The following is a 23,787-nucleotide window of genomic DNA, read 5'->3' as shown; positions in this document are numbered from 1 at the left end:
AAGATGGCCATGTAAGGGTGTGGTCAGAAAGTTACAAAATGTATCTCAGTGAAAGAAACAAAATCTGAAACTTACATTATTTGACTGTATTGCAAGTCAAATTAGAAAGTAGAGTATACAAATAATGTAAATACATGTTTTAAATAATGAAAGCATGCATACATATTTATATTCATTAGGAGAAATAATCAAAGCTGAATTTGTGAATTTCCAGATTGTTACAAATGATAGAAGAAATCCTGTTTGATATTTATTGATGGCTTCTTCATGTCTTCAGTGTCAAAAAACAAAATATTTCAAAGCAGGGGAACAAACAAACAAACAAATAGAAAACACTGACATATGGGATTTATTATTTGACTTCAGCTATGCTCTATGTTCTTGTACTTGTATCCCCTATGGAGTCTATAAAAGAATCCCCTATGGAGTGTATAAAAGAACATCCATAACTTCAAAGACTCAATGTTTAGAAAAAATGAAAAAAGCAAGAAAACATTAGGACATATTTACAAAGCCTTTAACCACTGTACTGCTTGTAACATTTTGTTAAAAAAAAAAAAAAAAAAACACTGGTAAATGTAATAACCTACAAGAAAATAAGGCAGACAGAGATAACTTGGCCTTTGGACATTCTTATCCATAGCTTTGTTTTTATCTTAAAGATGAAAGTTGCATGTGAAGACACCACTTTGTTTAGAATTCCATGAGGAATAGAGAAAAATGCTCAAGTCACTCAAGATTACTGCACTATCCTCAAGGGAACAGGGAGCAAAAACTTTGTAAGACAAGTTGTCATTGTTTTTTCTGAGCTTGGAAATTCCTGACTACCTACTAACATCGGAAGTACAACAGATAATTTTGGAGTGTTGTCACTCCAGCATAAGTTACCCTTACAGATATAAAATCACATTCAACATTTCAGGATCATGTCTGTATACAGTATTTAGGGAACTAAGCCTATTGAAATCTGTATTTATTTATTAATTTGGTATATTTAAATATAATTTGTACTATATTTATTTATATGGCTAACATGAAATTAATTTTTAACCCTAAAAGCACCAATGTGGGTTAAAACATCAGAACTCTGAAACCCTTTTTTCAATCTTTCTGTAAGTTTAGGACTTTGTCAAGAAACTGGCTACCAACAAAAAAACACAATTTGCTATGACTGTTGTGTTAATATGGAGGACTGAAAAAATGATCTCTCTTGTGTATCCATTTTTATCACTAGGAAAAAACAATTCTCCCTTATCCACTGTATTACAACAACAGGGTACCAGCCCATTTAGACCTGAATAGGAGCCTGAACCCCAGTTCTAGCCAGTGCCAAAATGTCAAACTGGGTCCATTCAAATCTACACCCAGTTCAGTTAAACCAGCAGAAAAACAACCCTAACCAAGTTTAATGGGGACTCTAACCCTAACCCTAGCCCAGAACAAAATGTAACCCTAAATGTGTCAATACAATTCATTTTAGTGCATAATATAGCTAAATTTCTCATCATAATACTAAATGTAAACATCGAACCATTCCTACCTTGATCAGTTACCTATCAATAAAACTATCAGAATGTACACATTTTTCTTAACTACTACTATTATTAATATTATAATATTTCTTAGCAGACACCCTTATTCCAGGCGACTTGTTACAAGATATCATATTATTTTTATACACAATTACCCATTTATATGGCTGAGTTTTTACTGGAGCAGTCTGGGTAAAGCACCTTGCTCACTGGTACATGAAGCACCATTGTCTCCCACTGGGATTGAGTACAGCGCCCTGACCACTACTCCACACCCTCACTTCATACAGGAAAACAATAATCAACACTGAAATAACATGCACAATCTTTATTTCGATCTCTGCTACTGCTTTCTAATGCAGACTGCAGAGACTTTTCACTATAAACCACTGTATTACAACAACGGTTACTTGCCAATTGAAAGCTGTCCAATTGAAAGGAAGTTCTCTTGCCCTATTTTAAATCTATATGTGGGGTTATGTGCAATTGCTTGTGAAAATAATCAAATACTGCCATTGTTTTAATGACTTTGTTTTATCCTAGTTTTTGTCCATAATATATATATTGTTTTACGGACTTTGACTATGGATTGCATTTGGGACTGCAGCTGTTTGTCTTGTTCATTGTGCATTAGTTATATCTTTCGGCAGGGATCTGTTATATGTGTTTAAATTAGGCACAACGAGGAGCTAGGGTTTTATTTGTGTTTCTTGTGTTTACATGCACTAAACAATGTAAGTAATAAAAACACACATCTACACAGTCTCCCTGAACCTTCCCTTACAGAGCCCATATGTATATATATATACTGTATATATTAAAAAGCACCTTATAGAGAGCATGCTCCTTCCCAACTGTGTGATTACCATTTAATTCAATCTGTAGTGCTGTATTTTTAACTACAGTTGAAACTGAAATTCTTCTGGCCTTGAAGTTCTAGTTACTCATATGCCTGGATAGTTTACAGCCTCTCTTGTTTCTGAGGAATGTTTCTGTCCCTTTAATTGCTGAATAATTTAGTAATATTGATTGATAGTTATCTTTAATTCGGATGAGTTAATTAGGTTTATTTTAGAATAAATATTATGAAGGAATTGTTTACATTTCTCATCTATGGTGAGGACAAAATCTAATGCTACCTAAAGTTTCCCAAACAGAATTTCATATGTTATAGCATTTTTTACATAGATCAATCTATCAATCTAACTCAGTGGAATAACTTAAAATGTAAAATCCACTTCAACCAAGAATACAATACATGAGCTCCTGTTTACTGCTACAATGCAATGTCATGTTTAATATGTTGGCACCATTGCAATTTGTGTTTAGCCTACTCTGTTCAGTCACATATTTATCAGTATTTTCTATTATTTTCAGAAAAAAAAACTATATTGCAAATCATGTAAATATGCTGTGAAAATGTAAAAATCTAAATTGGTCAAATAATAGGTCAATGACAAATTGTGTTTCAAGCAGTCATAATCTTGTTTTTTATCAATGTGTGTCAGAGAAGAAGAAGAATTATTTATATTCCAGGCATTGCAATGAGATTTCCAGTTTTATGCTGCATGGTACTTACAACGATCTAACGATGCTCATTGGGCTCACATTGCTCACACTACAAATGACGCCAAGATCTCTGCCAGAAGACTGTCATCAATTACTGGAATTGTAACTAATTACTTGCAGATTTGTTTGCTTTGGAAATAGATTGCAAAGCTATGAAAGGATAATGTACAGCCTCTTAGGCTACTGGTCCTTTACTAATACCCTACAAAATACTGGTCCCCATCATATTGGGCTTATAAAGATGGGATGTTGCTACTTATGTACATTTCTGACAGACATGAGAAAATAACCTGTAGTCTGCATGCTTTTAAAGCCACAGGTTCATCAGTAAGAGCAGCATAGGTCAATAGTATAACAAACTGGCTGCACTGTCAAGCACCTACATGAGCAATCTGAGCAAAAGGTGAAGAAGGAATGTGCAGCAGGAAATGAGAACAGGTCTTTCCCTAAGGGTTTGAGTACTATAGAATAAACAGTAAGGTTTGAGGCGTTAAAGAGCAGGATTCTGTATTGTGAAGGTCTGCAGACCACGTGGCAAATATACCAAAGAAGATAGAGGCTCTGAAACAGGGGCTGAGCATATTCCAGTCTGCTGAAAAGACACATGTATGGTTTTGCAGGAAATAAAGTTTTGGAAATCTCACTACAGTGGGAGGAGGTGAATATTATTAATCAGATGATAAACTGTAAATGTGTGACCAGTGGTGGGCAGCAAGCAGCAAGATACTCAACAAAACAACAGCGTGCTGCGGCACTTCAGTGGTGGATAAATATAGAACACTTCTACCTTTGGCATGCTTTATAAATGGAAGATTATGATTATTTGTATTATAATTTTTCGAAGAGGACAAGCTAACCTCAGAAATGTATTCTTAATGCTAGAAGAGGGTAGATTTTCTAGGAAGATCATCAGGTTCAAATTAAGATTTTAACACAGAAAGCTTATGCATTTATGCATGTCATCCCCCCATCGATAATTATTTAATAATAATAAGAAGAAGAAGAACACCTCAATAATTAATAATAATAATTGTAAAAATCTTGTCTCATGCCTTTAAAATGTGAAACGTGTTGAAGTTTGGAAAAGAGAGTTAATAAATCACTTTGTGTAGTACATTTTTCCTCTACTTTGAAAATTCAGCTTTTTTCATCCTACATTGCTTAATAGTGTTAACATGGCATTTACAGTGACTGATAATGCAAACAGATTTGAATACAGAAACCTGGTTTTATATGTTTAACACATTTTCCTTGTTTCTAAAGGGATTTTTTTTTCACATACAGGTTTTCATCATTCTTCTCTAAACAATTAAAATGATAAGTAAGAGTGACAGGATTCTGCTTCAGGCATTGAAACAGATCTGAGCCTTACTGGCGCATGAACAATTTGTCAACAGGTAAATGTTGTCTGGAGAACAAATGAAATAACTGAACCAAATATAAAATAAAATAAGACGGAAAACATTGTGAAAATCACTTATTTGTTGTATCCATTGCAGTGTCGCCAAAAAATAGAATAGACTAAAGTAAGCATAAATGTGCATCATAATTCAAACACATGAATACCTTATGTATTTGTATGTCTATATATATATATATATATATATATATATATATATATATATATATATTTTTTTTTTTTTTCCTCTGGAACATTTATTAATCAATCATCATCAAAAACAAATAGTAAACGTTAATTATTCACTTAATTTGTATTAGCATTGAAAGAAATGGCAAGAGTTCCTTTTTTTAAGTTACTTAGTCTTCAGTCACTAGTCTTGAGAGAATTGTGTTGCTGTCTTCATTAGCCCTGTGATCTCTCGAGTCCTGTTTCTCCACACTGCACCATTACAAAGCATCCACTAGAATAACATGCAGTTAACTTAAAATGGAATTGTAAAATATCAATAGGCCACACAGCCCATTGTCAGCTTAATAGTATGCATTGCACTATTGTTGATATTAATTGTGTTTTTACAGTTTCCAAATGAATCATCTTCTTGAGTGACTACATTCTAAAATGTGTTGTATGCCCAATAGCATTTGTATTTTACTTTACTTAAAGGTGTCAATTAACAATTAGAGACAATTAAAAATTATGGATTTAGCATAGATTTTCAATTATTGCAAATAGTTTTTGAATGCATATAATATTCAGACTGTTAGACATTATGTTAAAAAAAAAAACATACAGCAGTGATTAATCAATACTATATATTTATTTATAGCCACCCTTCAAATAAGTACAGAAAGACAACCTATAAGAGAGCATGTTATTGGGGTGGAATAGTTTGTGAGCATACTGCTATCCTTCTCAATTATTTTTCCTTTGTGAAATTTAAAACGTGGAGGACTGTTCAAAGGTTTGAAATGTTGTGTGACCTAGTTAAGTAATAATTTGAATCTGACTAGATCTATTTCATCTCACACATGCGAAATGTGTGGCACAAAACATAAAACAGCACTTGATTCATATTCTTAACATAAGCTAATGTTCATAGAGATAAAATACGGATAGTAATTCTCTCTTATGGTATGTAACCAAGGATTATAAAGTGGTCTGATGACTGCTTTTGCTAGAAAATTATGAGTCTGAGGACTTGGGGATTTGTATGGTAAAGGATAAGCTTTGCAGAAAACATAAAGGATCGCAAGTCTTTGTTAGCACAACACATTTCCAGCAGCACATTTCTGATCTTCTGCCAACCTCTTCATAACTTATGATTTGATGGAATTAAATGAGAGTGTAGCAAAGTCAAAGTCATTTCACACACAAGGAAACTAGAGGTGCAGGAAACAGCTGGAGACATTTATAAGGTGAAATCCTTTTTAATTAGTTTTTGACACAGGAAGAGTACATTTCTACTGCTTTGAATGGCATAATGGCATACATAATAGAAAATGGACATTCTCATAATTAGTTTTCTGGAGGGAGGGGTGGTGCATATTTTTCTTTTGCAAGATTGTACTGATAAAAAGTCAATTTTAACTGAAAAGATTAAATGTTTATGCCTTTATAATTGAGATTTTGCATGGTGTATTCTGCAACTGACCCAGTGAATAATTTATTTGTCCCTGTACTACAAGTGATTAAACACAAACACGTTATATGGACACAGAAGAGAACAGAAAGAGAGGAAACGGAGGGAGAGGAGAACTAACTTGTAAGCTGCCTTTAAGCAGTCACATGCCCCGCACACATAATAAGTCCAGGTTATTTTACTTTATTATGATTAACTGATTAGAACTGGATGAAGTGAATAGCTATTTATCATGTGAGACAGCACCATATTTGAGGCACTTTTGTTCATAAATACTATCTCCTGAATAATTACCTGAACATGTTGTTTAATATCTGTGCAATTTTAACCTGAATTAAAATGGCTTGTCTAGAAGCCAGAAACCATTTGTTCTCATGTCACTTAGCAATGCACATGGCATCCTAGGTGTGTGGCACAGCTTCACCATCTGGGTATCCTTTGGCTCATTATCTGTTGAAAGTGAAAATGGTTCCGGGGCCCCGTCAGGTTTCTGAAAATCAGAGTTGCCTCATTTTTGATGCTGGAAATGTTTCAGACCTCTTTGAGCTGATTGATGTCACAGTTGAAACAGTGTACAGATCTTCTGGACCTTAATCAGAGATTCCGAATATGGTACCCTCCTCTATATATATTGTATATATTTCTTAATAAAATAATTATAGTTCATGACAAGGGGACAGTCAATCCAAAACAATAAGTTTAATAGACTTCATTTTATTTTGTCATGATTTATGTATAAATACACACATACACACACACACACACACACACACACACACCGAGTGGCCACATTCCTATATATATAAATAAAGGTGTGTGTGGTTAAGTGGATACTTGTTAAGAACATGTCACCTTTGTGAGTGTAGGAGAGTGAGATGGGAGTGGAAGTTTGCAATGAGGTTACAAAATAACATTTTCTATCGATCTGGTGAAAGTGCTACTTGGAGTTTACATGTCAAGTGGAGAGATGTGGGAAGGAATTCAGTTTGCCAATATCAAGCCTATTAACACCTGTATTGCCAAGCAGTGAATGTAGTAATATCACATTGTTCATTCATACTGAATTGCTTTCACACAACCTACTGTACTCAGACAATGGAATACTTAGTTTGATAACAATTTCACAATAGTTGTCATTATGCTATTCAGGTTTTCCCTTTCAAAACAGGATTTACATTAATTTATTCAATAGTTTCATGTTTTTTATTTAGTATTGGAAAGATAGTCACTTCAATCCTCCTTTATTTCTCACAATAGCAAGGTTTTATTAGTGTATCTGCAATCCAGTGCGATATATAATAATTTTGACAGTTAAGCTATTGATGTCTTCAGTATTTATAGGCATATCTTTAGTATTTGTTTTAATTTGTTATACAGTGTACACCTGCATCTCCCTCACATTTTTCAATAGTACGAAAAACATATGGAGGAAACCATACCTATTTACATAACAATTATACCTCTGTATCTGGTAAAGCAAAGCCAATGTGGTTTGGGTGAATGTGGTGTGATGTGGTTAAGATTACAATTTTGTTTTGGAGTACAGCTGAAGTTTTACAATGGTATAATATGAAACTTAATATAAAGTTGATGTTTAATTGCTTTAATTGCCTAGTGAATTTTAAATATAACCATTATACTTCTCAAATACCTCCCTGTATATAACAAAAAATACTTTGTTTGATTGATTTAATTTGTTATATAAAATGCATTTTTAGATATCATTCCACACATTTCCATTCATGCTGAACTGGTTGTCATGTCAAACAGATCTGCCAATCCAAGAGTTACTAGACAACTGAAAAATGTCTAAAGAAAAAGATAAAGATCATAGAAATCTTTGGTAACTAATCTTATCATGTTTGGTCTACGGAGTGGGTGTTTTAGAATTGGCAGGTGGGTCCAAATTTGCATTTGGTCAGGGTCTTAATATGGTTGATTGTTGAAGATCATCATTATGATAATAAAAAATAAATGTATAATTAAACAATCCCAGGATTATATATAATGTGATATGGAGTTGTATCGATATTTCCTGCTTGTACACTTGCAAAATAATACAAAACTGTCCCATTACCATTTTTATATTTTACTGTATATACTGTTTGATTTACTTCTAAAAGCTTTCACATTGTTTTTCCTTCTCATATACTCTTTCCTCTGGGAGCTGAAAAAGTGTAATGTTGTTTCAAGCATCCATAACACCCTTATCCAATGCTCTTTTGAGCAATCTTCATGGTTTACTGCCCACCCTTACTGACATTATCCTCATCTCAACCAGAGTTTTCGAGCTGCAACTCTCCCTATTACAAATTTGTGTCAAAGATGTCACTACAACTTCCTCTGATACAGAGAAATTTGATGTGGAACTGTAGTTGGAAATATGCTGAGTGCTGATTAGGACTTTGAGACAATCAGATAGTCTTCTAAAACAGTCTTCTATTTGAAAAAAATAAATGTTCTGCCTCCAACACTTATTCCTGCATCTGGTGATTGTGGTCTTCAGTTCTTTAAGTAACACACTGACTTATTGAACAATTTCCTTCTATTCTGTTCTTCTTAATATTATTAAACTAGAATACCTTTAGTTAGGCCACATCATTTTGACTTAATTGTGACACATTCTATGCAATTTGAGAAAAGTGTGTTAAGTTCATGCGTAATATTTTCCTTTTCTAAAATATGAAATATTGCAATAAACTAAAATGCAAATGTAGGATTCAGGGTTTTGTGTATTATTTCTCCATCAGCTCTCTAAGGAATTCAAATAAGCAGCAGTTGTAAGTATGGAAAATAAAATCTATGCCCAATTCAATTGATCTTTAAAGAAATAAAACAGTGCAGCATTTTGATTGTTCAAGGTTATCAAACAATGCAAAAGCAACATGGTGATCCAAGAAAATGACAGAAAAGGACTGCCAGCTGAAATGTGTAGTCTTTCATCTGTTCTTTAATATTTGTATGCCTGCATTTAAGCTGTATCTAAACCTTGAATAATAAAATTCATCTCCATTGTTTATACAAATTAAATTATATTATGCATGTACTAGAATAACTCGTTAAATTTTTCCCCTGCTGTGTTTTGAAATAAGATTTAAAAAAAAAAAATATATATATATATATATATATATATATATATATATATATATATATATATATATATATATATATATATATATATTTGACTATATTTTTGACAGCTTCATTTCAGCTATTCAGGACTTGATTTATTTAGGATCTCTAAATCTTCCAGCTGCACTGGGCCATGTACCAGAAACATTCATGTTACAGCACTGTATCAAAATGTTTTTGATTAAAATAAAATAAATCAGGATATTAATATAGAAATGCAGCGTGGAGGTCTTGAAACTCAAGGTTGACACAGTATTGTTCAGGCTGATGCTGATTGAATATTTAATCTTTATTAAAACTTGAAAGAGACTATCAAATGTCTTCCTGTGTTACAAATCCTCTTACGTCTCTCCTGTTTCCTTTATACAGCGATTAAGCCCACACCAAGCTCCTTGAAGGTTTCTTTTCAGGCACAATGTAAATATTGTGGGTGGGTGATGTAATACCCTTTTCCTAGCTGATGGATTGCTTATTGTTTCCTTCCTTAGCCACCCCTGCTGTTACCCCACTGTTGATTGTTCCCTGGGGTTTACTTAAGCATGCAACATACTTCTGCTCAGCATCTAAAGAATTGTATCACATCCCTTATAGACGCTAAAGAACAAAATTTGGGTGCACCTACACTTAAGATTTCTTTAATCATTTTTGGAAAAGTAGTATACTGGTCTACTGGTGTAATACAGACAGCTCACATTTTAGGAGGTGCCAACTGTTTGTAAGACATTATGCAGTTCTAATGATCACAGGCAACTCAGTCCACCCCTGTGGAGCGTGAGAGGAGAAAGAGCCAGCCTGGGCAGTCAGACACCTGAGGGAAGGCATGACTAATCAATCTGTAGAAAAGGAATGGAGAGGGTAAAAGTGGAAATATAGGGAGAAAAGAGATTGTAGGTAGGGAGAGCAGTGTGGTGAAAAGAGTTCTGAATTTAATATGGGCAGCAATAGGAAGCAAGACTTGGAAATAGAGGAGAACAATGAAAGAAGTGAGGCAGAGAGAATATAGGACAAGCTGCAGAATTTTAATTAACAGGGTGAATGGCACAAGCAGAAGGGAAATAGCAGTAGTCCAGTAGAGTAAAAGGGTGTATTTTTTTGATATTTTTCTAAAAGAAGTGTCAAGAAAATGCCAGGAAAATGTGTTTAGAGTAGAAAAGAGGTATCCAGGGTGACACTAAGTGTTTTGGTGGAGGAGGAGGGGAGAGGGGAATAGTATTAGAAAGATCAACAGAGGGCAGTAAAGAAGTTCAGATAGTGAGATGTTAAACTTTTGGCGATGCAGATACCTGAAACATATCTGGTAATGCATATATGCAAATACTGAGGAATCACTGTTTTTGATTTTCAGTGGAAGTAATTGATGTTTGGAACATTCAATGTCAGTTATCACTTAAAATATGTCTAAATATCCTGCAGAGCCATCCCAATCCACTTCGTTCCTGCCGCCGTGTTTTACTGAAGGGGGTTTAAAAACGTTAATATTTGTTAATATCTCTGTGCTTCTACAGAAGAATACAAACAGCAACATGTGCTGTAACATGAACATGAAACAGTTAAAATACTAACAATAAAATGTAAAAAGAATGTGTGTAGACAAGATTAAAATAAACATGATAAACCAGGCAAATTGTTATTAAAATAGAAGAGTTTTTGGAATATACTATGTATGAAGTGAACATATACACCCTCAATAACACATCCCCCAGACCATCCCCATTGAAAGAGAACAGCATGGATAGCGTTGTTTTGATACAAGTTAGTGATTATCTTCTCTTTTGCCAGTCATCGGGAAGAGCAAATGGTATTCTCTAATTCCTGAACAAATCCATTTCAAACACAACTGTGATGATTTTCTATACTGAGTGTTATGTGTGCAGATTCATTATTCTTGCTAATGTGTGTGTCAGAAAAGTCAATTTTAAATAAATTCATCTTCAGCTTTTCATCAGCTTCTCATATTAAAACCGCTTAGGCCTGTGAACTACATCCAAAACCTATTACTGTATAAACACTGCTTGGCTTCTTTCACAGGATGTAATGTTTGATTGGGCTATTTTACAGATGGATATGGTTACCAAATTGCAATTATTGCAAGTTTCTCCCATGTGAGCTCTTGCTTGATAGCATTCATTATTGACATGCCTCTTAGCTGTAGTTTCCCCTCTGTCAACCACTTTGTGTTTTTGGTCACACCTATTTATAGTGGAGAAGCAAATATATGCTGTTGTGCATATGTCTGTACAGTTTTATTTTTATTTTATTTATAACGTACCAAGTCATAACATTTAGCTTTACCTCCCATGCACAATTTACACTGGACCAGATCAAATCCTAATTTTGACCCACCCGCCAAATGCATATTAAAAACACATTACTTGGTGGCAGGTGTAAAAACAAAAGGCTGCCATCAAGTATTGTAATTATAATTTGTGATTGGCAGGTTGGGCAAAGTTTTAATTTTGTCCAGGTCTTAATCTTCCAATGAAATATTGCAGGAAGATGTTACCTTCTTTCTAATTAGATGATGAATAGTATCTTCTACAAGCATAATTAATAAACAAATACCCATCTGTGGGATAATTTTAACATTTCAGGAAAATGTTCTCCTTATTGGAAATCAAGGTTTTGACTGACATAAATAAACAAACATGTTTCTGCATGATACTGAACATAAAATCTTATTGGGATACAGACAGTTCAAGTGAAGCAAGAAAACTAAATAAACAGACAATATAATTGAATGAATCAAACATTGATATTTACTTTTATTAATTACATTTACATGAATTGTTTTCTGTTCTTTTTCTAATATTATGTTACACTGTAAGCAACAATGGTATTGAAAGTGTTTTGCAAAATAACCTTACACCTAAAAAGTATGGGATGTTGCGTCAGGCATTAGAAATGCTGAAATTTCAGAGCAAAGCTACTTATAGGCCCTTGTGTGCAGTCAAACAGATAAACCCACCCCTATCTCTATTAATCTACACTGCACACAAGATGCACTTCCTGTTTTTCTGCAGCTGTGTAGACTGGCAGAGCGACTTTGGAAAGTTGGGAATTATTTTCTCTTTCAGATATCCAAGAGTTGCAACCACAACCCAATTTTATCTTTTAAGTTGAAAATAGTTGCCAGTATTATGGGATACTGAGCATCCAAGCTGTTCCGAGGAAGGTCTGAGGGCAGATACACTCGTTAAAACTAAACCATACTGGGGCAGTGTAAGCACCACATCCACAGGACAGGACGCAAGCAATTAAAGGTGATGCAATATCTACTACTTGGGAACAATTGTCGACTTGAAAGATAACTCTCGGAGACAGAGGTGGACCAACTGCATTTTTATCAAAACATTTAATTTTGCATATGCAGTTTGTATGTTCTCTATCAATATATTTAGAAAGATTAGATCACATTCATTCCATTTCTGAGAGAGCTGAGGGCATCCTAATTCTGTTTGCTGGCAACACAGACATAAACATAATATCTCAATATCCACAAAAAAGAACCACACTGAACTTATTTTGTAGTACTATGATTTTTTTTTACCATATTGTGAGGTAAAATAAATAAAAACCATTCACAACTTAGTCAGTACAGTTGTTTTCACTTGAATCTGAATCTCAGGAAGAATGCTTTTAAGTAGCCTATTGACACACATGGTTTCATCAGTTCTAAATCCCTGTGAAAGCAATTATACACAATTATATTACTTTTATTATTGTTATTCCTGTTTTATTGTTTTAAGGCATACACAATAACACTGAATGCAAAATCATTCTCCATTTGATTTTTAAATATGAACATGCTGGTAGCTGGGTCCTTATCAATAAGCAAAATCCTGGAGTTATGTGCTTACATTATTGTAGCCCTGAGGAATCTTATTATCATAACTGTCCAATGGGATATCAAACCTAGGTGCACTGTATAGAATAATGAAGTGGTGAATGAATAATATAGGGCCTATGCATTATGTAATAAGTACAATGGATGATAATGTTACTGTTGGTACAACACTTTGATATATAATTTCAGGTTTTGCTGGTTATCATTTGCTGGCCTTTAGTCATTTTGTAATGAACATATACCCATACATATCCAAAAAGATAAGAAATAAAATCATATTTAAGGCCTCACACACACATATATTGTGCATTAATGTGGAAAGCACATTTTGTACTTGCATTGCACCTTAAAACAAATGTGAACTAACTGTCACAGGAAAAGAAAGCAGGAAAAAAATTCAACCAGACCTAAAACCTTGGTCTGTTTGCTTTTTTATTTATTATTATTCTGTGTTTCCATGTTTCCTGAAGTGCCTTGTTTACCTTGTGCTGAATCCATGAGAGGATTTTAGACAGCTTCAATGTTCTACTGGGCTGTTTCTTGTAGGTTCCTTTCAGTTTTAGTACAACTACTGAGACCACTCACACAGCATGGTTGTGGTAAACAGGAGCCACAAGAGGCTCATTTCCTACTTATTATTTGAATTCCATTACATTTCTGAAAGTCTAGCAGCACAAGAACAACTTGATGTAATTCCGCAAATGCTTCTGTAAACCCTTTGTAGCTCACGTACATTTTTAATAGAATTTGAAACAACATCATTTAATAAATATGATCAAACTATTTGTCAATTATACACTTCTGAAGTTCACTGATCTTCATCATCTTCACAATAATAAACCATTATAATTAGAGCATGCAAGGTTATTTAGTCTGTCTTTAAACATATGTTCTGTTACTTTGTTTTGAAAAACAATCTTGTTATTCTCTTTCTCTGGATCTCTAGTTTTTTAATCCTCCAGGAGACAAACATTCATTAAAGGCTGATGAAAAAAAAAACAATAGCATTTTTGAATAATATAATAAAATATAGTACATGCTTATCTATCAACTAAAGTTTCTAAAAACAAGTACATGGTCTTGAAAGAGAAAGATAGCTAAAAAATAAAGCAGTGCTGAAAGTATAACATAATTATAAACATAAAGAGATTTTAGTTTATTAAAGCATTCAAAGAAGGATTAAAATTGTGTAAGCAAATTCAGCAGCATTCTAATTATTACCTAACAATCAACATACTGGCATTGAGCAGCAAGTGGGTGTTTAAAAAATAGGCAGCCAGATGAAAGTCATTTCCTGATTTGATTTGTCAATGAAAGTTTAATCACATCAGCCATATTCATTATCACATATTGATAAAAGGAAAGAAAGCCAAGACTTTAAATGCAGCACCTGAAGTATGGTTCAAAATAAACATGATTTCTTTATTTTCTTCAAAAAAATTTAAACTGAGAATAATTAAGCTTTTCCAAAGATTTTAAAATATATTTTGTCTATTAAGTATCCACCGCTTATAATAATTTGTGGGCTGTGGTTTTCTGTGGGTCAAAAATCCTCAGTTATGACCTTTGCTTTTACATAAGAAGAAGAATCAGCAACGGTGTGGATTTTTGCAAATTAGACTGACTTCCCACTGGCACTTAACACTGAGAAAAAGTAGTGTTTTGTTTGAGATATAATGATGATTTATTGTTTAAAGAGAATTAAGAATGCAAAAGACATTTAATTTTGCAGTTACAAATTAACAGCATGTGGTCCTGTAACTGTATCTAAAACACAGATTAATTCAAGCTTGTATTATTATTATTATTATTATTATTATTATTATTATTATTATTATTAAATAGAAGACTCCAAATGTATTTAGACCTGTAATTAAGTGTACAGTGAGGGAAAAAAGTATTTGATCCCCTGCTGATTTTGTACGCTTGCCCACTGACAAAGAAATGATCAGTCTATAATTTTAATGGTAGGTGTATTTTAACAGTGAGAGACAGAATAACAACAAAAAAATCCTGAAAAACGCATTTCAAAAAAGTTACATATTGATTTGCATGTTAATGAGGGAAATAAGTATTTGACCCCTTCGATTTAGTACTTGGTGGCAAAACCCTTGTTGGCAATCACAGAGGTCAGACGTTTCTTGTAGTTGGCCACCAGGTTTGCACACATCTCAGGAGGGATTTTGTCCCACTCCTCTTTGCAGATCCTCTCCAAGTCATTAAGGTTTCGAGGCTGACGTTTGGCAACTCGAACCTTCAGCTCCCTCCACAGATTTTCTATGGGATTAAGGTCTGGAGACTGGCTAGGCCACTCCAGGACCTTAATGTGCTTCTTCTTGAGCCACTCCTTTGTTGCCTTGGCTGTGTGTTTTGGGTCATTGTCATGCTGGAATACCCATCCACGACCCATTTTCAATGCCCTGGCTGAGGGAAGGAGGTTCTCACCCAAGATTTGATGGTACATGGCCCCGTCCATCATCCCTTTGATGCGGTGCAGTTGTCCTGTCCCCTTAGCAGAAAAACACCCCCAAAGCATAATGTTTCCACCTCCATGTTTGATGGTGGGGATGGTGTTCTTGGGGTCATTCATCCTCCTCCAAACACGGCGAGTTGAGTTGATGCCAAAGAGCTTGATTTTGGTCTCATCTGACCACAACACTTTCACCCAGTTCTCCTCTGAATCATTCAGATGTTCATTGGCAAACTTCAGACGGGCCTGTACATGTGCTTTCTTGAGCAGGGGGACCTTGCGGGCGCTGCAGGATTTCAGTCCTTCACGGCGTAGTGTGTTACCAATTGTTTTCTTGGTGACTATGGTCCCAGCTGCCTTGAGATTATTAACAAGATCCTCCCGTGTAGTTCTGGGCTGATTCCTCACCGTTCTCATGATCATTGAAACTCCATGAGGTGAGATCTTGCATGGAGCCCCAGACCGAGGGAGACTGACAGTTTTTTTGTGTTTCTTCCATTTGCGAATAATCACACCAACTGTTGTCACCTTCTCACCAAGCTGCTTGGCGATGGTCTTGTAGCCCATTCCAGCCTTGTGTAGGTCTACAATCTTGTCCCTGACATCCTTGGACAGCTCTTTGGTCTTGGCCATGGTGGAGAGTTTGGAATCTGATTGATTGATTGATTGCTTCTGTGGACAGGTGTCTTTTATACAGGTAACGAGCTGAGATTAGGAGCACTCCCTTTAAGAGAGTGCTCCTAATCTCAGCTCGTTACCTGTATAAAAGACACATGGGAGCCAGAAATCTTGCTGATTGATAGGGGATCAAATACTTATTTCCCTCATTAAGATGCAAATAAATTTATAACTTTTTTTAAATGTGTTCAATGCATTTTTTTACTGTTATTCTATCTCTCACTGTTAAAATACACCTACCATTAAAATTATAGATGCATCATTTCTTTGTCAGTGGGCAAACGTACATAATCAGCAAGGGATCAAATACTTTTTTCCCTCACTGTAACTAAAATCTGATATAGTAAGAAAATGCAGGTGTGCACTTAATATTTTTTGATACACAGAAACCAAGACGTAAACAACTGTATGACTATAAATATTGTATACATCGATAGTATATCTGTCAAAAATAGGTATATATTGTACTAAATGCCTCATGTTCCAATGTATTCCGACCCCAGAAATCAGTATTTTGTGTAGCCACTCTGGCTTTGATAACAGGGAGGTGGACCTTCCTGTAGCCTTTCACAGGTTAATCAACATCCTAGCAGGGAGATTTGAATGCTGTACAACCTCCTCAACACCTGCAGGTTACATGGTTTACACTCATGTATTGCTTTATTAATTTTATACTGACACTTTTCTCTTCGATTCGGGTCTTGAGATTGCAATGGCCAATCAAGAACTTTGATATTGTGCTCCCTTAACTATTTGTTGATTTTGATTGTGTACGTTGGTATATTTTGGAATACATCTGTCTGTCAATCTTAACACAGACACCAGGACAGAAGGATACAAACAGCCCTGAATATATATACTGTATATATACACATATTGTGACACCATGGGGGGTGCCAGGGGTCTAAAAGCGGGGCTCATGAAAACAACAAGCACGAACTTTGGTGCAAAGTGGTGATTTATTATTTTGCAGTGCACTGTGCTCAAGCTAAAATAGATTGAAACAAAACCCTAGCTTCTCTCAAGTCTAATCTAAACATACAGCACTCAGGTCGCTCTCTAAAAACAGAACTAATAGTAACATGAACAAAACAAATGGTGAAACAATCCAAGTCCGAAATCCAAATGCCGTACACAAAGTCCAAATCAAAGTCCGTTACCATAATCCAAGTCAATTCCTCTCACTCTCTCACACACAGGCTCTCCTCCTGCCTCACCACAGCAGGAAGGTCATTGGCTGTTTTTCTATATGCTAAAAAAAAACATTCTTTTATGAGGTGCACTATGACTGCCTGTATACATTTGAAATTTGTCAAACAGTTTACTGACAGCATTAAATGGTCAATCTCACATCACTCTTGCTCCAAGCATGACCATTAAGATACACTCTTATGTTCACACACAATCATAAATACCCTGTAACAAGCTTCCTTTCCTCTGCTTTAGTAACTCACTTCACATAGTGCGGCAAACCCTCACCTCTTGCTAAAACATTAAGAACATCCATCTGCCTTTGCAGCAGCTCCTGGGCTCCGTCCACCATGTGTAGGGGGGGTTCTGATGGTCCTCGTCCTCATGGGCAGGCTGTTGATCCCTCAGCCAAGCGGCTTAACGCCAAATAAACTCCATTACTTCAAACCATCTTTCAACTACTTCTTATAGGGGGTTGTTGAAAATACTGAATGGGATTTTATGGTAAGGACTCTAACATCTACCTAACAAACATTCAGCACATGTTACAAAGCTAAGAGTGTAATGTAATGGTTTGAAGAAAAGAGCATTGAAATCCTTTTATGGACTGTTGAGAGTCCTGATCTCAATTCCAAAGAACTCTTCTGTGATGAACTATAATAGCTAAACAGGAAAAACAGAATAACTGCTTTCACTGCACTTACTCTGAACCTGAGTGTGCAACCAGAGGACAGTACAGTATTTCACTAGACATCCATTAACATTATAGCAACAATCATGTCCAAGGATGAGTATATACCCAATTAAACACATTGTGAATAACTGTATTTCACATTTCAACTGTTGTCCCAATACATTTGATAAAATATGCAAAAACATATTTTATGGAAGGCACATATATCATTATTTTGGCCATACTATGGTTACTTAAATAACACTTAAGAATGCAGTGTGGCATATATGGCACCGATATTGAACAAGATTCCAAGAAATACGACATTCCACTTGAATAGGACGATACATTTATCCCAGATACCTTAACTAAAAAAGGAAGTGTAAGAATGAACTGGAACAATTGGTATGTAATCAGAACTGTTCTCAGACTTCTAGCTGATAATGTGAAGTCCAAATTGGTAAGTTGTTTTTGAATGGTTTTTGAAAGTTTCTATTGAAATATTTAAGGTTTTAATTTAAAACATATATCATTGTATAATACCATCCAAACAATATTTGGCAAAGGCTATTATGAAACATGGTGCAGTGATAGCATAAATTACAGAGAAAAAAAATGTTGAAAAGAAAACCTCAGGAATGGTTCAGCCAGAAGATGTTCCTGCTATTGTGCCAATGAAATTGTAGATGCAGATAAAAAATGGGCAGCTCCAAGAAATCTGATGGCTGTCATATTACAACTGAAAGATGGAGACCCTAAAGGTATTATGGATGGACATCTGAACTGAATTTAAAATATGTACACCATCATTCTTTGTTTTTAAATGCATTACAAAAAATGTGTCCGAGGTGCAAGCTGTCACTGCACTGTTTTATTTAATCGTTTTACAGGTAAGAAAACAGAGCACACAGAAATGGGTAAAGTGATGAGTTCAATTTTAAAGCAATGCCACTGCTTCTGCGGTGGTGCCAATTTTGTGGGCTTTACAAGTGGAAGGTTTTTTGGGCATAGAGGAAAAACAGCTTGCCAAATTATATCACTGAATCTAATATACTAATATCCTTCAAAGAGTAGTGACTTGTTGTGAAAGGATCAATTAGATTATGGACTGTGGACCAGCTGGATTGAGCTGAATGGCTAATGCCCCTCTTAGATGTTTATTTTTCCATTATATCCTAATGTAATACACAAGATAAGGAAAAGAGGGATATAATTACTCTAATGTTTCTGGATAATTAAGATTTAAATATCCTAATAAAACAAACACAAAAAACATCCTATAAACTGTTAACTGCCAAGGTACACATTCTTCTTCTTGTTAATTTTTATTTAGACCACCTTTTGTTTGAGTTCAAACTTGTTCCATGCTGCTGTTTCATCTGAAATTGTTATTCTAACTTACTATTTCAGTTCAATTTGATTCTGACAAAACTCCTCAAGGCTCAATTTGAGCCCATGCTTTATTGGAAATTTCTCAGACCTAAGTGCTCAATAAGTGTTGCAAAGGAGAGTTACAAACAATTGTAACAACTGACCTTCAAATAAATACATTTTATCAGAGGAAGATATTAATATTTGAGGTATCAGATTAAATGGAAATAAATCAGGTCCTAGTGAATAAACTCCCAGGCGAAGGCAAGAAAAATACATAAACCAAACAGATACTTCAATATTTCAAAATATTTCAGTTAAGTTAATTATTTTAATTTGATTGTATAGTTATGTATCGCTAGAAAATGTAATTAAAGTGTGATGAGTGTTAGCTTTTATCAGCATCAACAGTACTGACTTAAATGTCATGAAAAAAAGTTATATTTTAAGAATATATGCATATTGTTTTAAATATATATCTACAGGTGCATAATGCAAGCAAACAATGAATGTTAGTACTATAAAGATATGTCCATTGTTAAAACATCAATTTGAGAAAAAAATACAAATAATAATTAAGTGCATATATCAAATGCAAAAACTAGGTTATAAGAAACAATTGGGGCAACCATGCATCATTTTTACAATTATGCCTACTTGCTTGGTGATGGCCAAGGTTGCTAAGGTAATCTGGAAATGTAAGGTTTCTTTCAATTATTCATCAGAAGAGTTCACATCATTAAACAGATTACATTGGTAAAAATAGTAGATGTTGTATAACACAGGGGTTAATGTTCTTGCCTAGAATGTTGAAAACTGCACATTTTATTCCCCACTTAATCCTTTTTTATGTGTATGTATTTATTTATTTATCGCTGGAAAATTCTCAATTTTAAAACCAAACAAAACAAGTATGAGCTACCAGATATGTGTGGTCTATGGCATATTTTCATTTTCATTTTCCTAGAGTGATGCTTTATTAGAACTATAAAATAAATGAACAGTAGTGTTGGCTTTTTAAAATTTTATTCTCAATAACAGTTTGGGGGCAGAGCACATACAGTAATGCAAATGTTGAATATCAATGTAATCATGGCAAATCGAGCATTAACTGATTTATTTTATTATTTACAAAGTGAAATATGCGTTTTCCTTTAATATATATTATATAGATATGCCTTTTTGAAATGTCAGCACATAATACAAAATATATGGCAAAGAAAGAAGAATGCATTTTCACAATAAAAGAGGGATAAGTGGGAGACAATTTAGAAAACTATGAATTTGACTAAGGAAATGTATGTACATTTTCAGAATGGGGACCAAACAAAAATAAAATACTAATAAATACAGTCCTCTGCCATCTCAAAGATTACACAGAATTGCAGTTTTTCCAATGAAATCACCCCTGCTTCACCTGTTTGCTAAAGTGTGCTCTTAGTCATTACTAATTGAATTCATCACTCTTCCCTGAGTCTCAAGCACATATTTTACTCCACTACAATCCTCGCTAACACTAAATGGTTATTTTGTATTGAGTATGGGTAACTGATTGCCCACTACCCATTATTATGGCTCGTTTCAGAGAGGAATGACAACAGGCTGCTGCATCACTTGTCTGGCACCCTTGCCAAAATGTAAGCCAAGATATTGTGTAGTGGTTGTGCAGTGGTTGTGTGCCTGGAGTACAGATGGCAGGCTTAGTGAAAAATGCTGCCAAATCAAAATAATTGTGACCATTTTGTTTTCTGATCCTTAAAAGTTTGTGGGGCATATTGATGGTACACTATTATTATTTCAATGAATACTTGATGTGAAAGTGATTTTATTTTGCCAGAACTGTTACTACAAAGTATTGATTTTTATATTTGGATATTTGGACTTCCTAAGATGAATACAGATGATGCTTTTAAAAACAGGTTTTTCTTTCAAGATCAAAACAGTTCCTCAGTGGCCTCAGAGAATGTGGTTTTCGGGGCTGGTCATGCTGCTCAACAGGAAGCTGTGGCAGATTCCACATGTTGCCGGGTGTTCATTTTCTGGCTACCCAATTTTTGAAAGGGGTTGCTTTGCTTCCCTGTTGTTAGTAGTGTTTTTACTTGGCACCTTGTAAAGAGGTCGAGCGGTGTAGAAGGTGGCAGACCATAGACCAATATAAAGTGAAAAAAATAGATTTTTTTTTTTAATACAGCAACAAAATAAAATACATTTTTTTTCTAGTCTCAAAACAATATTATTTTCTAAATCAACCATGTTTCTAAACAATTTTATAAATCAGACATATGAATCCCCACCCTGTTTTTTAAAACTACAACAGATATTTTATTCCCTAGTGAAACAATTAAAAACCCCAAATGTAAATGCGAAATGTTGAATACATATTAAAGCAAATATAAATAGTTTTGTGACATTGCATTATTTCCACCATCTTACTCATAACAATTTATGTTGTTTCAATACTAAAGTTAGCCTAACACACATATAATAAAGGGAGGGAAAATCTTTGATCTTCTCTTCGTGTTATGCTTTCTGTACATTTCAGTCATTTGTATTTTCCTTTTGTAGTCAAACCTGGCATTCCTCTATATTGACTGATATTATCCATACCAAGGGACTATCTGATGATTGTGCACCTGAATTCAACCGCAATCAATATATAAAGCTCCATTAAAGTCTTTGGATGAAATCTTTTTATTTGTATATTTTTAATATTATGTGATATTGATCTTGAGTTGATAATGTGTTGAAATGGCTACTTTAAAACAAGCAAAACAATTGGAAAATCCATATTCACACTAGTTTCTGTTCAATTCTTGAATAATCTTCTGAATAATTTTCTGTATTAAGCTGGATAGTGTTTTGCAGAAAATAAAATAATTCCAAAACTGCTAAATTGTAAATGAATGTAAGATGCATTATATATACTTCATAAAATAATTGATGGTAGAGAACATTTTCCTTACAAGACAAGGCGTTAGATAAGTATATGCCAATTACAGTGTATGTGTGTGTATATATATATATATATATATATATATATATATATATATATATATATATATATATATATGATACATTTGGAATGATAAGTCATCTTGTTTTCTTAAATGAACATTGTAGAAAAACTCTCACATACTAAAATCCCATTAGAATTCACCTGGTGTTCAGCAAAAAGCCTTGGTCTGACAGACTGGTGTTTGATATAATGCAAAATATCTAACATTCTGGACACTTACTCAACAGGCACAAAGGTGCTGTTCATGAATTATTAATGTGACTTTCAACTTTAACATTGAACTGATTTCCTCCAAAGCCCATGTGTTCAAATTGCCATACCAATTCTGATTGCTGGTCACAGAAGTCAAAACTACTGTGATCTAACATGCAGTGTTAAGTGTAGCTGTTATACATCATTACAATACTTACATTATTGCAATAATGGTCTACAGTGAATTTAGTTTGTTTTATTTTTTTTGTGTTTTTTTTTTAAGCACTGAAACATTTAAACAAAAGCATGTCATTCTACATTAATTTACTTTAAAAAACAACACGATATGGGAGGACTTAAAAATAAGCCTTTGTCTTGGCTCAGACAACAGATTGATCAATATGTTAACAAATTGCATGGATGTAATGACAATTATCACCCTTTATCAAATCTGATCCAATCAAATTAATATAAAAATATGCAAATAAACAAACCTTTCCAAACCTCTTAAATGGAGTATAAACAAGCTATATTTTGACATGATTTAAAATGACTGAGCCAGATTTCTACAGTAATTTACTGGACTACTATTTACCAGTTTCCAAAGTATCATATTTTATTACACGAATAATAGGGCTTCAGAGCAGACTGTTATGTGTGTATATATATATATATATATATATATAATTTTTTTTTTTTGTATTATTATTATTATTATTTTTTTTTTTTTTAGACCCACCAATGATTGTATGTCTGCTTCAGAAATGTAGTACCCAGAGTGATAAGTAAGAGTCTGAGGACTTTAGGATTTATTTGTTGTCATAAGTCATTGTTTGGTCAGCTAAACATTTCACATCTTCTGACAAACCCTGCATGGTTTATGAACTGGTGGAATTAAAATTGAGAGCAATAGTCAAAGTAATTGTATGCATAAGGAAATTAGACCTAGGGGAAACCGTATTTTTTTCCTTATTTTTCATGCCAGGAAGGATAACTGTTTTAACAGGTGGTACATATCTAAATGACAGATAATTTGGCCTTGACATAATTATCTAATTTTATTTTGTTTGGATTGTAA

Source organism: Amia ocellicauda, chromosome 2, assembly GCF_036373705.1.
Source record: "Amia ocellicauda isolate fAmiCal2 chromosome 2, fAmiCal2.hap1, whole genome shotgun sequence".
In the NCBI taxonomy this organism is placed as follows: Eukaryota; Metazoa; Chordata; class Actinopteri; order Amiiformes; family Amiidae; genus Amia; species Amia ocellicauda.
This window is presented reverse-complemented; position numbering follows the sequence as displayed.